Below are 14,582 nucleotides of genomic sequence, written 5' to 3'. Positions count from 1 at the left end.
CTTCTTAGTCTTGTCAATTCTCTCTTTCACTTGAATCATGTTGGAACAAGGTTTCATGAGAGAGGTACGCCCATTACTGTAAAGACTGGTTTTGAAGACGTTGTGGTGTTTGGGCTGGTGGGATGTGCCCAAACACACTTCTCCAACAATAACCCATCCCAAGTGTAGTCGCTGGTCATACGGAGCATCATAGGGGCCGTTGATGTGTTCCCGCATCCTGTGGGCCCTCAAGACATCTCTTCCGAGCAGTAACAAAATCTGCACTTCCGGGTCAACTGGTGGTATCTTGTTTGCAATGTTCTTAAAATGGGAAAATGATTCGCAATATCTGGTGTTGGGATTTCCTGTCTATCATCTGGAATCATCTCACGCTGTATCAGCGATGACAAGTGAAATTTGACTTTGTAATCAATGGAACTTATCATCAGGTTGTAAGCTCTCCTTCCAGCAGTCTCCATAATACCTGAAAAAGTCCTCCGTGTGTAAGGGGTAGCAGTAGATGCTATGCCAAGTGCATCAAATAGTTGTGGTTTAGCCAGGGACCTGTTACTCTGCTCGTCCAATACAGCATACACCCAGATAGCTTCATGTTCCTTCCATTGTGAATTCACCTTGACTTGGCATACCTTCGAACAAGAGCGTCCACACAAATTATAAACACAAATTCAGTGCACTAAGAGGTAACAGACGAAGAGTTCTGCTCCCTACCATTATCTCCCTTAGTAACTTGTGTAACACGAAAAAAAATGCTTGATGAACATGGAGAGCGGTGTTGTGTCTCACACTTCCACATTCAGAACACTTCACCGATACTTTGCAATGTCTAGCAACATAATCACTTGTCGCCATGCATCTGAAACTTTCAGTCATATCAGTGATATGTGTCTTCACTCTTTCTGGATACACAAACCTACCTGCTGAGCTATTTAGCTTAAAACTAGGAGCGTTGAGAACTTTGGCCTCCTGTCGAACAAAATCTGTAAAACACAGAAAATGGTGGGAACGTCACATTGCAGTCTTCCTTGTACCTAGCTCCCTTTGAACGCCATTTATCTTGAAGTCCTGGTGGGAGCTTTTCCACTATTTGCTTCACCCCACCGGCCGAGTCAAGGTAACTGAGACCAGGGAGAGTTCCGTCTCTCATAGCACACTACAGTTCTAACAAAACATCACTTAACTCTCTGATTTGTGTGTTATCCTTGGTGTTTATCATTGGGAAATCATCAACTTTCCTCAACAATGCTTGCGTCACTACTTCTGGAGCTCCATAACATCCAGGCGTTGCCATACCATATCTAATCCCACTTGTGGGTTAGTCATTTGAGCAGAGCGTAATCTTTTGGCATGTAGTGACGACTTTTCACCTAGCCATTTTATCAAGAGATAAAGTTCTTCCCTGGGCAACAAATTAAGGTCCTAAATCACATCTCTAAATGATGCCTTCCACGCTCTGTAATGTTCTGGTTTCTCGTCAAATATAATAAGTCTGGAACTCACCAAGTCTTTCCGAATGAGATACTTAGCGAGGTCTTCAGACTCTTGCCGGTACTTTGCTCTTGTGTGAGTGATGATTGGATTTCTTAAAGCCGCCTGATCGCTAAAATGGTGTTGAATATAATCACTGATTCGCTGATTGGAATTTACTTCGTGAATATCTGCATCACGTAATTCGTCATGGTTTCCTAATGGTTGGTCTTCATGATACACTGCGGCTTCAGCTGAAGCAGCAGCTACCTTTTCACTTTGAAGAATAAGCATATCAGCGTCCAGTGCTGCCTTTTGTTTCAACAGTTCCGCCTCTTTGTTTGCATATGCGAGCAATGTCCGAGCCGATTCAACCTTAGCTCGTGCCTTCATTGCTGCTGAACTCTTGGACGATCCATATATGCTTGAGCTTTTAGTGCATTTTGACTTAACAGATTTTGTGTCAACGTTAACTGATTCACGATGTTGCCTTGTACTAATGTAAATGTCCATTGTTTTAATTTTGTCTGTTTCCTTATCCGCTGCTCCGCTGGGTTCTTTCTCAATACGGAAATTTCTTCCTGATCGTGTACCCATTGCTATGCCTTGATTCAGTCTTTTTATTGTGATACCCTAGCGCTAAAAACACAGGGCGATATTCAGCCAGACGACCATTTCCCATCAAAGCCCAAAACAAAGATAAACATTGACAAGATCATGGACGTTTGCCAGCAGTTTAATTCAAGTATATGTTGGTGAATGAGTGCGTGGATGGTAAAAAGACTATCACCCTCCAAGGTTAGAAAAAAATGAGTAAGATTAAGGCTAAATGATCGCATCTAAACCAAGCGATGCTTCTGAGATGTAAAAACGTGTCAAATTGTAAACAAAACGATTTCTGAGTAGTCGAATTGAAAAGAGTGGCGCTTTACTAAAAAGTTATATAAATACAATTAAAGTCAAAAACACAACAGACATATACCGATTTTAGTCAACATATACCAGTTTAAACCGATGATATGTCGAATTAATTGGACTTATACCAGTTTCTAGCAACTCAAATTGACATATACCTATTTAAATCGACATATCATCGATTTAGCTCATTAACATATTCCAAATCCCAATTTCGGTGATGATTGACGAGTGGAGATACATAACGTGTAGTAACCTGACAATGCGCGCGAATTATTGAAAATAAACACAAGCACAGTGGAATGCATGATTTGAGCTTGAATACTGTAATTGATAATCCCCTGGGTATGTATTTAGCTACAGTAAAACGTAACCTTACAGTAGGCACTGCAGAACAATATCATCTTTGTTTATGGTGTAACTGGAGTAGGTTGTTGCATCGGTGTACGTACTGTAGGCCTATGTATTTGTGTGTGTATTTGGCTAAAAGTATTCCTATACTATAGCTCCACGTGTTTGAGTAGACAAGCCCAGTTTGCATTGAGATAATTGCACGTCATTGACATATCAGTTTTTCAGCCCTATTATTACACTAAAATCTCTTTGCAAGTAATTGTCCATAATTACCATTGACATAATCATGATGAATACCCTTGCTAGCTTGGTTATTTTGGAACTATGTATTTATGGACTTGCATTAACAGGAGACTGAACTGATGTTACGAAGACACATCAATTTAACCGTATGAGCATGTCAGATGTGCAGAAACATGGCCGTTTAAAACAGAGATATTTATAGAAACATTAGCAACATTAACAACCAAACGACCAAAAAGGTGCAACGTACATAATATCGTGACGCAACATTAGTTTCTCAAATAACAGTGATCGTGACAACGAAATGATTTCAAGCACGAATTTGGGGGTCCATGAATGTGTTCGTGAAAATTCATCATTACATATATATCTATATATATATATATATATATATATATATTATATATTAACCAACACCCTTTTGGACAATGTTTGACAATATGACGCTGCAAAGCACATCACAGTCCAGTTTCTATTGGGTTATTTTTGGAAGTGCACTTTTCACTGTCAGTATGATTGCTTCGAAGCGTGACATGGACGTACACTTTAAGGACACGCCGTACTAACATATATGTCTTAGACCATTGTCTCTATTTATGGTTCACAGACCTATGGTTAACCTATTTTGACTTGCTTAACACTCCCTAGTTTTTTTGGTGAGGCGGGGTGGGGGTGGGGGAGGGTGAAGTAAATAGCAAACAATAGGGTTGAAATATTATCACGGTAGATGTGCTACCATATAGTATTACTCTCCTATTTACATATTCTGTCTATTTCCCCTTGAAATGTGATACATTCGCAAAGTTTTTTTTGGTCTGTATATAAAACTTCATCAAAGTGCAACGGTTTTTTTCCGTCTTCTTCTAAACATATTACTTTTCTCGATGAATACATAATTTTAATATGAATAAAGAAGAACAAAGAAGACAACTTCAACACAATTGTCATGATGACATCATTCACACTGCTTTTGCCAGATGCATTCACAAATATTATGCCCGGATTGAAAATCTATAGGAAAATTCTATAGGTTTACCTGCCCGTGTGTGGCCAAAATATGTTGACGGTTATTGGTCATCAGTCATGTCTAGAATTAACGGTGAAGCAATGTCATATCGGTCTTATCTAGTGGACAACCTACAGTCTTTGAAATATCTGAGAATGCCTTTGGGCAATCTCTTTCACTTCTGGGCAAAGTACCTGTGCATTATCTTTTTCAAACATAGTGTGGGATATTCGAACTAACATGTGGTTTTTTAACCACTCCTATAACTAGCACAGTTTACACATGCACATCTGGTAATCAACCAATCAGAAAATTTCTTTGAGGTAATTTTAATCACGTCCGCTAAACCAAAATTTAGCTTTGAGCGTCTTTAAAATTGTATCCAATGCCCGAAATGAAATATATAATGGACAATATACTTACACTTGGGATTCTTCTCGTAAGTAATTGGAGACGAGATCTCTTTAAACATATTTTCACAACCAGTACATATATTGAGAACGTTACAGCTGTGCTATAGCCTACAAAATATTTGTAAAACTGAAAAAAGGGATCGATCATGCGCATTAGGAACCAGAACCGTATGTACGTCACTGTTTGGACCCAGAACCTAGACACATCCCTATTAGGACCGGTATGACAGCGCCTTCTGCTAAAAACGGTAAAGATCCCTGTTTGCAGTAATTAATGCGTTAAAACCATCAAACCTCTGTTAATGGGTTATCACAGCTAAATCAACATAATGCATTAATATGCATGCATGACCTCCTTTTTCTGCCTCTTTTCTTTAATCTTATATACTGCCTTGCAGGGTTTTTAAACGAAGGTTTGATTTATTTTGCCCTTTAAAACCTCTTGAAATAATTTTAATTCTATCACTTAGCTTTCAATTTGAATATGTTACAAAGTGCTCCGTTCAGTTGCTGTCCACTCGGTGAGTATAAATATAAACTAAACCCTTGTCCAATTCAACAGTGTCAACAAGAGTTGTGTAATTTTGTTTATAGCTTGACCAAGGATAACTCAATAACAATTTAAAGTATTAAGTAAATAGCTCGGAAAAAAGACCTCACAAGTGTTGACGTCACTGAACTGACAGTGACAAATATCACGTTTGAAAATAATATCACTAGCTAACATTGAATATATAAAGGAAATGGAATGCAGAATAACAAAATAAACCATAATATCAGAAATTATTAATTAGGTGGAAAAGCAAAGGAAACAAAAATTTTCGACGGGTATAGATGGCATATGCAATATATCTTCGGAAATGAATGTCATGTTATGAATTAATTACCGTACTTGTTGTTATTTATGTTGTCTATAGTATTTTTCGTCTTCCACTTCGAGGAGTTGGTGTGGGACTACCGCCTGCCCGCACCCCCCTCCTCCCCTTCATTCTTTTAATCACCCTCCAGACCAATGCTATATGTCCATGCACTTGATGAATAATTGGTACTTATATAAGGGCCCTTAACAACTCCCTGTTAAAAGGTTATAGTCAATTTTGATATGCCGAAAACCCTTAAACAAGTATCCTATTAGTCAGTTAAAGTGGGCTTAACTGACTACTTAGGTTTACAGTGTAACAATTCAATAGAATAACATAAGACTTTCATGTCATGGTAAAAGTATACCCTCATATTAAAATTATGTTTTCGCCCGTAAAATAATCCTGTAATTAGAATCTTTCAGAACCATCCTACTTGTTAAGGATATAGAAGAATTTGTCAACTATTGAAATATTTGGACGACTGAAATACTGTAAGCAGCCTAATTTCAAATTAGGAGTGCAAGCATAGCAAGAACTAACGACTAGAAAGCAATGCGACATTCAAGAAGAAAATTTTAAATTTTTGGCATGCAACTTTTCAACTTTAACAACTTAAAATAGGAAAAAACTTGTTTGGCATTATATTAGTGGTGGGTGTGGCCACCAGGGCTGTTGCTATGGCAACACTATAAAACTTGGGAACAAATCATATCTTTCGGAGTATACAACATGAAAACACAATCTAAGTGTTTAGTTACATCAATTGTACGGTGGCTGGTTGATTATAATCAAGATATGAGTCATTTAAGGTTTTTATTATGCCCAATCAGGACCGTTGCGATGACAATGCTTCAAAACTTTCTTGGGGTGGGGTTGAGAATTTAAGATAAATCATTTAATTGTAACTTAAAAACATGAAAACACAATCATTGTGTCTTTGCCATAAAACTTTCAGACTGTCTGGTTGATTGATCTCAAGATCAGGCCCATTTAAGGTTACTATCGAGCTCAATTAAGACTGTTGCTATGGCAACACTAGGCTGACTAAATTTGAGTTTGAAATGGACTTTGACAACAAAATGTCATATTTATGTAACTAAACAACATAGAAAGTTACACAAGCCAAGTGTCAAGATATATATATATATATATATATATATATATATATATATATATATATATATATATATATATATATATATATATATATATATATATATATATATATAGATTTAGGGCTGCCTGGTAGATTAGATCAAGATCATTGCAGATTAAGCTCATTCCCAACACTTTGCTGATAGAATTGTAATTCTAATTTGTGAAGAAAATGTCATGTCTTTGCTCAAATATACAGTTAGCCATTAGTAACTTTACATTTTGTTCTATACTTTGAATTGTTCATCAATGCTGTTACCATGGCAACAGCCCTATTTCGACATCACAGTGACCTTAAATGATCCAGATCTTGACTGCAATCAACCGGGCAAAGTCAGATCAATGTAGAAAAGACAAATAGTTTGTATTGTTTGGTATATGTATATTATGTGATATTTTTCTCAAAGTCCAAATTTCATCATGGCTATTGCCATGGCAACAGCCCTAATTAGGGATGACTTTGACTTTCCTGGTTGTGATTGGTTCCACCAAGACAGCTTCAAATATATATACTGAGACACTAACGTTGTGCTTTTAGGTTATTTAATTACAAAGATATGACATATTCTTAAATTCCAAGTTTTAATGAATGTGTTGGCAACTTGGTGCTCACACCAACCATTAATTAAATGGCAAACAAGCAGATTGTGATGGCTGAGGTCTTAGCTAACAGAAAAAACATGGTGGGGTGGCAATCCCTAAAAAAAAAAACATGGTGGGGCGAAACTCCCTAAGGGATTCGCTTCTTTTTTCTTTTTTTTCTTTTTCTTTTGGGGGAGGGGGGGGGGGGTCTTTTGGTGCGTTGCCGTTGTACGTGCTCCTGCTTCAGTCCTCGCTTTGCATCCCTACTCTCTTGTTCTCACGTTATTTTCTTGATGACAAGATATATTTGCGTCAAACTGTATGAAGTGAGCATGACGCATTTGCGAGTTACCCAATAGTAATACCAGTTCCTAATACAGGACGATACCATGGTTACGTACGGTTACCCAATTTACCTAGCTACGTTTATACCTTTCATGCTTAAACCTGATTTTTGACATGTCACGCCTAATAAAATGACACAACATCTTTTCTTTTTTCCCCCCTCATTATGGGTTCTATACTTATGGCATATATCTTACAGTTCACATGATTTAATTCAGCTGTGTCAACTGATAGGCTACTGATTTGCTACATTCCACTACAACAGAATGTACAAAACACAAATAAATGGAAACAAACATAAAAGAAAGTAAATTTGAATCAATGGTAAACAACATGAAAAAATTGACTTGACTTTACAATATTTCGCATATAGCCACTCATCGATCTTGTTGACAGAATTATATCTTCTCACTCATACGCAAGCAGGGAGAATCCCCTGCTAGGGAGAATCCCCTACTAGTGAGGAGGGAAACTATGCCTGACCTCTGCCACAATCGTAGTTCATGTGATTGAAAGATTGAAAACAGGTGTGCCACGATTGTATCATTCCCTTTTCTTCGATCTAATGTCTTCAGTTTTAAATCCATAGAAAGGATCAAGCAGCATATAGCTCTGTTATGATTGTATAAAGTGTATTTCTTCTGAGGGATTTCTGATAAGAATGCTTTCCCTGTTAGCTTTTCTTCCATTTCATGGCGGTTTAGTTCTTGGGATCAACGTAATCTCTAATCATCCATGACTTGAAACGGAAAACAAAGAATGTTTCTATAGTCCACATGTTCTCATTGGTTCTTCCTTTCTTTTGACACTTACAATACTTTGTAACATTATGTTCTTTTTTCAAGATTAAATGTAATGCATGAATAAATTTGGGTCGGGTGAGGAAGTTAAAGTTAGTTAGGTGGAGGGAGGATTGTCTCCGTTGGCCCATCGTCTAATTAAATATGATGGTCCCACTCAATTTTGCATGTTCTTGATGATAAGATATATTTGCGTCAAATCGTATGAAGTGAGCGTGACACATTTGCGTGTTACCCAATGGCAATATAAGATCCTAATACAAGACGATACCATGGTTACGTTCATTGTCTATGTACATATTGTGAGACAATTTTTATTGGACACTTTTTTTCTTGTATATACATGTTAGTGCTTTTTTATCCATGGTTATTGCCTTTTGTGTGCTATTTTACTTTTTATCATTCGGTCATATGCTTCTTTAGCTGTGTGTTTGACTTGTATTCTTTATGTATTTTTTTACCTTTTTATTTGTAAAGCGCCCTGAGACTTCTGTTACGGGCGCTTAATAAGAACTGTTTATTATTATTATTATTATTATTATTATTATTATTATTATTATTATTATTATTATTATTATTATTATTATTATTATTATAAGGTTACCCAATTTACCGAACTACGTTTAAACTTTTCATGCCTAAACCTGATTTTTGTCATGTCACGCCTATTTCAATAACACAACATCTTTTGTTAAACAGAGTAAAACAGAGTTCTGGATGAAAGACAAATAATAAATTAAGGTGAGTTCTGGATGAAAGACGAATCATTTATTTGTTCTATGTTCAATTTTTTCAAACCCACACTCTATGAGAGGTGACGCAAACACCTCTTTTCAAATCAATAGGAGTAGGAAATTTAAGTTTTATTCCGTTCGTTTATATCTTTGTTATAGAGATCTAATATAGAACTGTCATGGTTCAGTAACGTATCGGCAAATGAAATGAGGAGGGGCGGCGGTGAAAGGAGAGTAGCTACGACTTTGAAAGGGACTAGCTATTGTCTCCTATGACTTATGCTTTATAGAGATTTTAGCTACTGATAGAGTCGACCATGTCAGAGTGTTGACAAAATATACACGCAAATACCACAGTTTCAGAGTATCAATAAACACAACAAGTCACTGCGGGCTAAACAAAGTCTTGTAGTTGACGAATTCCCGATCCCCGTGTTTCCCAAATCTACTTGCTAAACTCAAAACCCTATGAATTATGTTTGAGTTTCGAATTACTGTGCTATTTCCAGCCATTCAGATTCCTAAATAAGAGTAGTCACATGTAGTTAACGTGTTTGACTTAATAAGTATTGTCCCTTCCTCATTCAAAAAGGTCTTGAAATGTGATTAGGTATTGTTTGTTGAAATGTTAGGCTTAATCCCAGTTCATAATCGTCTGCATAGAATATAGTTGTAAAGGGAGACAACCTACAACAAGAACTCTCTTGCGAGCATAATCGTAAGCGACCTTTTGTGAATAAGAAGATTTCACGGAATCGGGTTTTCTTTTACTGCTTGCTTCGAATTCATCGATAGAATCGGGGAATAAGCCTATTGTACATTTACGTCTTGAAAGGAAACGACATTCTTACTGCAATGTAAACAAAGACATTAAAGCGTGAGCTTCTTGTCAATACAGATATTCAGATCCGTTGTTCTAATGAGAGCGAAACAGGATGAATAGAGATTTCGTTGAAGGCAGTGTCATTCACTGTTACCAATAGATTGTATCCAACCAATAATACCTATTTAAGCTCGATAAATGTCAAGTTGTCAAATGGCTCAGATGGTAGAGCAGTGGACTGGTAACCCGATGAAACTGAGTTCGACTCCATCAATGGTTGGTTATACACGATATAAATTTCTTTTTCTCTTTCAGTAGTCGACGCTAAAGTCTTGATATATTAATTCAACCACATACATTACCAGCTGATGTGGTGGCCGATGCTGTTAAGCGGGTGACGAAAGACTCATTCCTTGTCGGTCGTGTAAATCGTGGCTAGGGTTCAAGACAGGCCTCTGGCGATAATACCTTTGGCTGTAGGTATGGTACTTTTTGTGGCCTAGGATCCCGTACCATGTCTCCCTTGTTGTCGCAAAAGAACCCGGGAGGATGCGCAGGTCGGTCAAATCGACCAGAAGCGTACTAGGTGGCGTGCGTGAATCCTTGCCTTTGGCCAGAGGTGGTGACATCTCTGCGACCGGCATGCTTGCAGCCACCGTCCACTGAATACGTGGCCTGATGAGGCGCTATTCTCCTAAAAGTGAATCTACGGATGCCTTTAAGAGCCATATAATTATTTTATATTAAAAAACACCCTGTTTCAAACTAGCGCCATCGAATTTCCTAAAAGCCCTTTTTCTTGTCACTCTGAAGGTGGAATGAATTTATTGTAATGGGTTATTTGTGGTAAGCCAAGCAATTAAACTCATTGTTGAATATAAATGCGTTAACAAAGATTTACCCAACCTACACCAAAACAAGCATTATATTCGTTGCAATGCCAGAGACATACAAGCCAGCAAGACCATGTGATAACATTTTAATATACATAGAATTCAATCTATATCACTTTTGCAAGAAGACCAAAGTATACCAGTGTCAATATGGTCCCATTATAAGCAACAGTGTTGTAGCAATTCTCATACCGGATAGTAGTAGTAGTGATTTTATGAACTTTGTTTGAGATTCACAAAAAATATATACCCCTTATTGTGTTTTGATAACTTTAGGAACCAAATTAACTTTGATATGCCGTGGACCGTTAAAAACCACTGCTCTCGGTCTAGCTAGGGTTGTATAGCACATTTACTTATTTTTTGTTTGTTTTTTTTGGAATGACCCTTTAAACAGTTGAGGTTCACTAGTGAAAGTGACTGGACCTTTTAGTTTAGTACGAATCCCATCAGACTAGTTCCTCAGTTGCAATATGCAATACAAAACTCAAAGGGAGAAATTAAGATGATATGGTCTCAAATGACATGTTTATAATTTATTACCAATTTGTTAAGGACAAATGGTGTTGAGTGCCATCCAAGGGTGCTCTGATGCGTATATGAAGTTTAACGAACATATTCTGGTTGACCTTAATAGAAACAACGGATTAACATTAACAATAAGAACTGCAATGAGGAGCCGACGTCACCATCAAGTTAGCCTAGTAAACGAATATTCCAGACATTAAGTATATTTAACGATACATATCTTGAAAAATACTGGAAAATCTACAGAAACAAAGTATTGGACTCAAAGTTTTTTTTTGTTTTTTTTCTATTATAACATCAAGACTAAAATTCTGCTTTATTCATTATTTAATTATTTAAGTGAGTAATCAAGTTACAGCAAAATCTATCTGTGGATCATTCTCCCATGATTGAATACCGGGGATATATATTTTTTTTAAAGAAAACTCACCCAGGAAAGAACCTGGGCACGAAAACCGAACTACCGAACATCTGATCCGCTCTCAACCATAGTCCCCTTGCATCGAGACTGTGTGACCATCGTGAGGTGTGTATGACCATTCCCCTCTAAAGGGAACAGATACTACACTTGATCTTCGGGGATGTCTTCAACTCTTCGCCGTCTTCGGTCTATCTGTTCGTTGTACACGTCTCAGGATAAAACTAGTTTGATCTAGGAAGATTGTTATCCGATTCCTTGTTCTTTGTTCTATTTGTTTTACCAGTCAATGGACTACATTCTGATGAACAATGAAGAGATGAAGAAAACCGCCATAACTGTAATACCAAGAAGTCCCCGTTATGTCCAACACGTAACACACTAATGGACTTTATCGATACTCATTGAAGAACCACATCTTCCTTTTTCGAAACAAGTTTATAACAATAGAGATAGATTAATACCATTCAAGTGGTGCATTTGCTTTCATATTATTAAAATCTATACGACAAGATGTTTACGCTATGTGAGCAGTCCAGAATTCAGAGTGAACGTTTTGCGTTTTAACCGGCCTCCGGTAACACGTATCAAGCATTCAATTGATGACTATACAACGACGAAAGACATTGAGCACATGGACATTAATATCCTCTTACTTGAGGTACGTATGTGAGTCTTATTTGAATCCATTGTTATCATTTGCTGTAAAATCAACTTTGCTATCATTTTTTTTCGCAATCTGGGAAATCAAACTCGATCTCTTCGAGGAAACTTAAGGTCCCTGAAAAAGCACCGTGTAATGGTATCCCCTCGGAAGGACCAGGGACGATTATATAAGAAAACCCCTTTAATTGGAATGAGAAAAATAAAAGACTATAAATTAAATACGTTGACAATTCGTTACTTGCTAGTGGATAGATCCATTTATGTTTTTGTATTACGTTTGTTTGGTAAAAGTAACGCAAACCCGGTCACGATGTGGTTTCAAGCGGTACCATTATCTGGCAACAGCACTAAACGCCAATGGCGTGCACAAGGAGGGAGGGCGGGAATGCCCCCTCCTGCACAAGCTCCTTCCTTCGCATCTGGCTGTTTCCATCAAATTTCAGCCTCCTATATCTAATTCGCCGCTGCTTCAGGCATCTGTAAATGCTTGTATACAATATAATTCTCTAATAATATCTTTACTTACGCGTCTGAGAAGAGTCTCAGTTAAGGTATCAGAAAGCGCACCCAACCATCATCAGGTGTCTGTGTGATAGAGATGAACGACATACCCCCCCCCCCCCCCCCCAAGAAAAGGTAAGAACATTTGTATTCCAAACTGCATGGAAATAGCAACTTAAAAGTTCTTTGACAGACAAAGGTGATAGCTTGAACAAATCAAAATATTACAGACCGATTCTCATTTGCATTGATTTTTATAGACTTATTATTTATAGCACTACATATTTTCCGTTATAAAGTTGAGCTTTCCAAAATATTGGTGGATCAAACATGTTGAATTTCTGAGCATGTACCTAATAAGTGCTTTCATTGCTTCAGTGTCAAGTGCGTAAAATCAGCTTGAACATGGAAAAAAGAATGAAAAATGCAAAGTAAAAAAAAGAAGAAGAAGAATAGCTAAAGGAATAGCCGTGTTTGCACCTTCGGCAACACTTTGGCTTCATGACCTGACAAAATGACACACTCATGACACAAATTTTAATACTGATATCTACCAAATATTTCGATTTATTCCTTGAAATGTTAACGTTTTAAAAGTTCAACAGACTATTTAAATCTCAAAATAGCAACTTTTCTTGAAACCTCGGGATAGTAATATAATTAGGTGGTACTCAATAAAGTAGGAGGATGTATGAGGGTACAACGAAAGGTCAAAATAAACTGTTGCAAGATTTCGCTGTTTTCCTCAAACTTTCGACCATTTATAGAAAGTTTTAAGGAAAATTCCAACATTTTCACGGACTTTGGTAGGCCTACGACAAAACACAAAATGATTATTTGACGGTTAGCTAGCTGTCAATTTCCTCGTAGAAATGAAACCGGACATTGCTTTTACGTCGGTATACCAATAATGCAGTCATACTTGTTACGTTGACCCGAATTTTCAATGATTACAGCAGCCTGGATAATTATAAGACATGTTTAGACAAGGCAAAACAAAAAGTGACGGATAAATCCACACCTCAGCTCCCCTTCTCCGTCGGTCATGTAGAAGGTGAATTACCGGCACGTGATTATAGTGAGCTATATATAGAATTGGTCAAACTCGTGCAGAAAAGTGTGCTGCAAAGTCATTCCTATAAAACGGAAATGCTTCGAACGCTTGAGCTTTTGTGATGGATGTTATGTTTTTATGTAACGTTGAACCTTCGTGGTTCACAATCCACACGCTAATGGTTGTCTGAAAAATTCATGCGTCACATTTTGGTTCATTCTCCTCCTTTTTATTAGACCATTTTCCTTATCGAATTCAATTTTGTTTCCTTTTCTATTTCTTCTTTTCAACTTCAACTCTTAAGCAGTTGACGTTCATCAGTTAAAGTGACTGGACTTTGTAGTCTAACCCATCGACTATTAGATCAGTTCCATCAGATGTAACACTAAACTTAATGGGAAAAATAAGACATTTTATAGCCCTCACATGACATGTTAACAATGCATATACAAATGTGTCAAGAACATATGGTGCTCAATGTCATCCAACGATGCTCTCTGTTGTTTATATGCTATTAATAAGAACATGATGCTTTTGGCTGAATGATTAAAATTAATATAAGAGTTGATTAACCTCAACCTTTAGATATGCAATGAGGAAGTAACGTCATCATCAATGTTAGCCTTCAATTACCTATCCAGAGATTTAGCATAAAAGACGATCCTTTTATATCATCTTACAGTATCCTGAATCTTCCCAACGGAGAGTCAAGATGAATATACCCAGTGACGTCATGGAACAGAATTGTCCGTTGCTTAAGATATCGACCCGGTTAAAATTGTCCGTAGTTAAAGCAGCCCTTTTAGTTAATAGTGATAGTTGTTG

The 14,582-nt window shown here is 37.2% G+C and overlaps 2 protein-coding genes across 7 annotated transcripts in view; one reads left to right on the top strand and one right to left on the bottom strand.

Moving 5' to 3' along the window:
* The window catches only part of LOC139981501 (uncharacterized), a 135,357-nt gene that overhangs the window by 106,182 nt on the left and 14,593 nt on the right, over positions 1-14,582 (bottom strand). The window lies entirely within an intron of this gene.
* LOC139981512 (alkaline ceramidase 3-like) overlaps positions 1-14,582 on the top strand; it is a 35,926-nt gene that overhangs the window by 18,122 nt on the left and 3,222 nt on the right. For 4 of the 6 annotated variants that reach the window (XR_011797874.1, XR_011797877.1, XR_011797873.1 and 1 more), the window contains 3 exons: positions 8,840-8,881; positions 10,013-10,177; positions 11,823-12,197. The gene's annotated coding sequence lies outside the window, so the exon portion shown is untranslated. The remainder of the gene's footprint in view (positions 1-8,839; positions 8,882-10,012; positions 10,178-11,822; positions 12,198-14,582) is intronic. The other 2 variants (XR_011797875.1, XR_011797876.1) reach the window with 2 other exon arrangements.

This window comes from Apostichopus japonicus, chromosome 15 (genome assembly GCF_037975245.1).
Source record: "Apostichopus japonicus isolate 1M-3 chromosome 15, ASM3797524v1, whole genome shotgun sequence".
Classification (NCBI taxonomy): domain Eukaryota; kingdom Metazoa; phylum Echinodermata; class Holothuroidea; order Aspidochirotida; family Stichopodidae; genus Apostichopus; species Apostichopus japonicus.
Note: the sequence above shows the minus strand (reverse complement) of the source record. Positions and strands in the feature narration are given on the sequence as shown.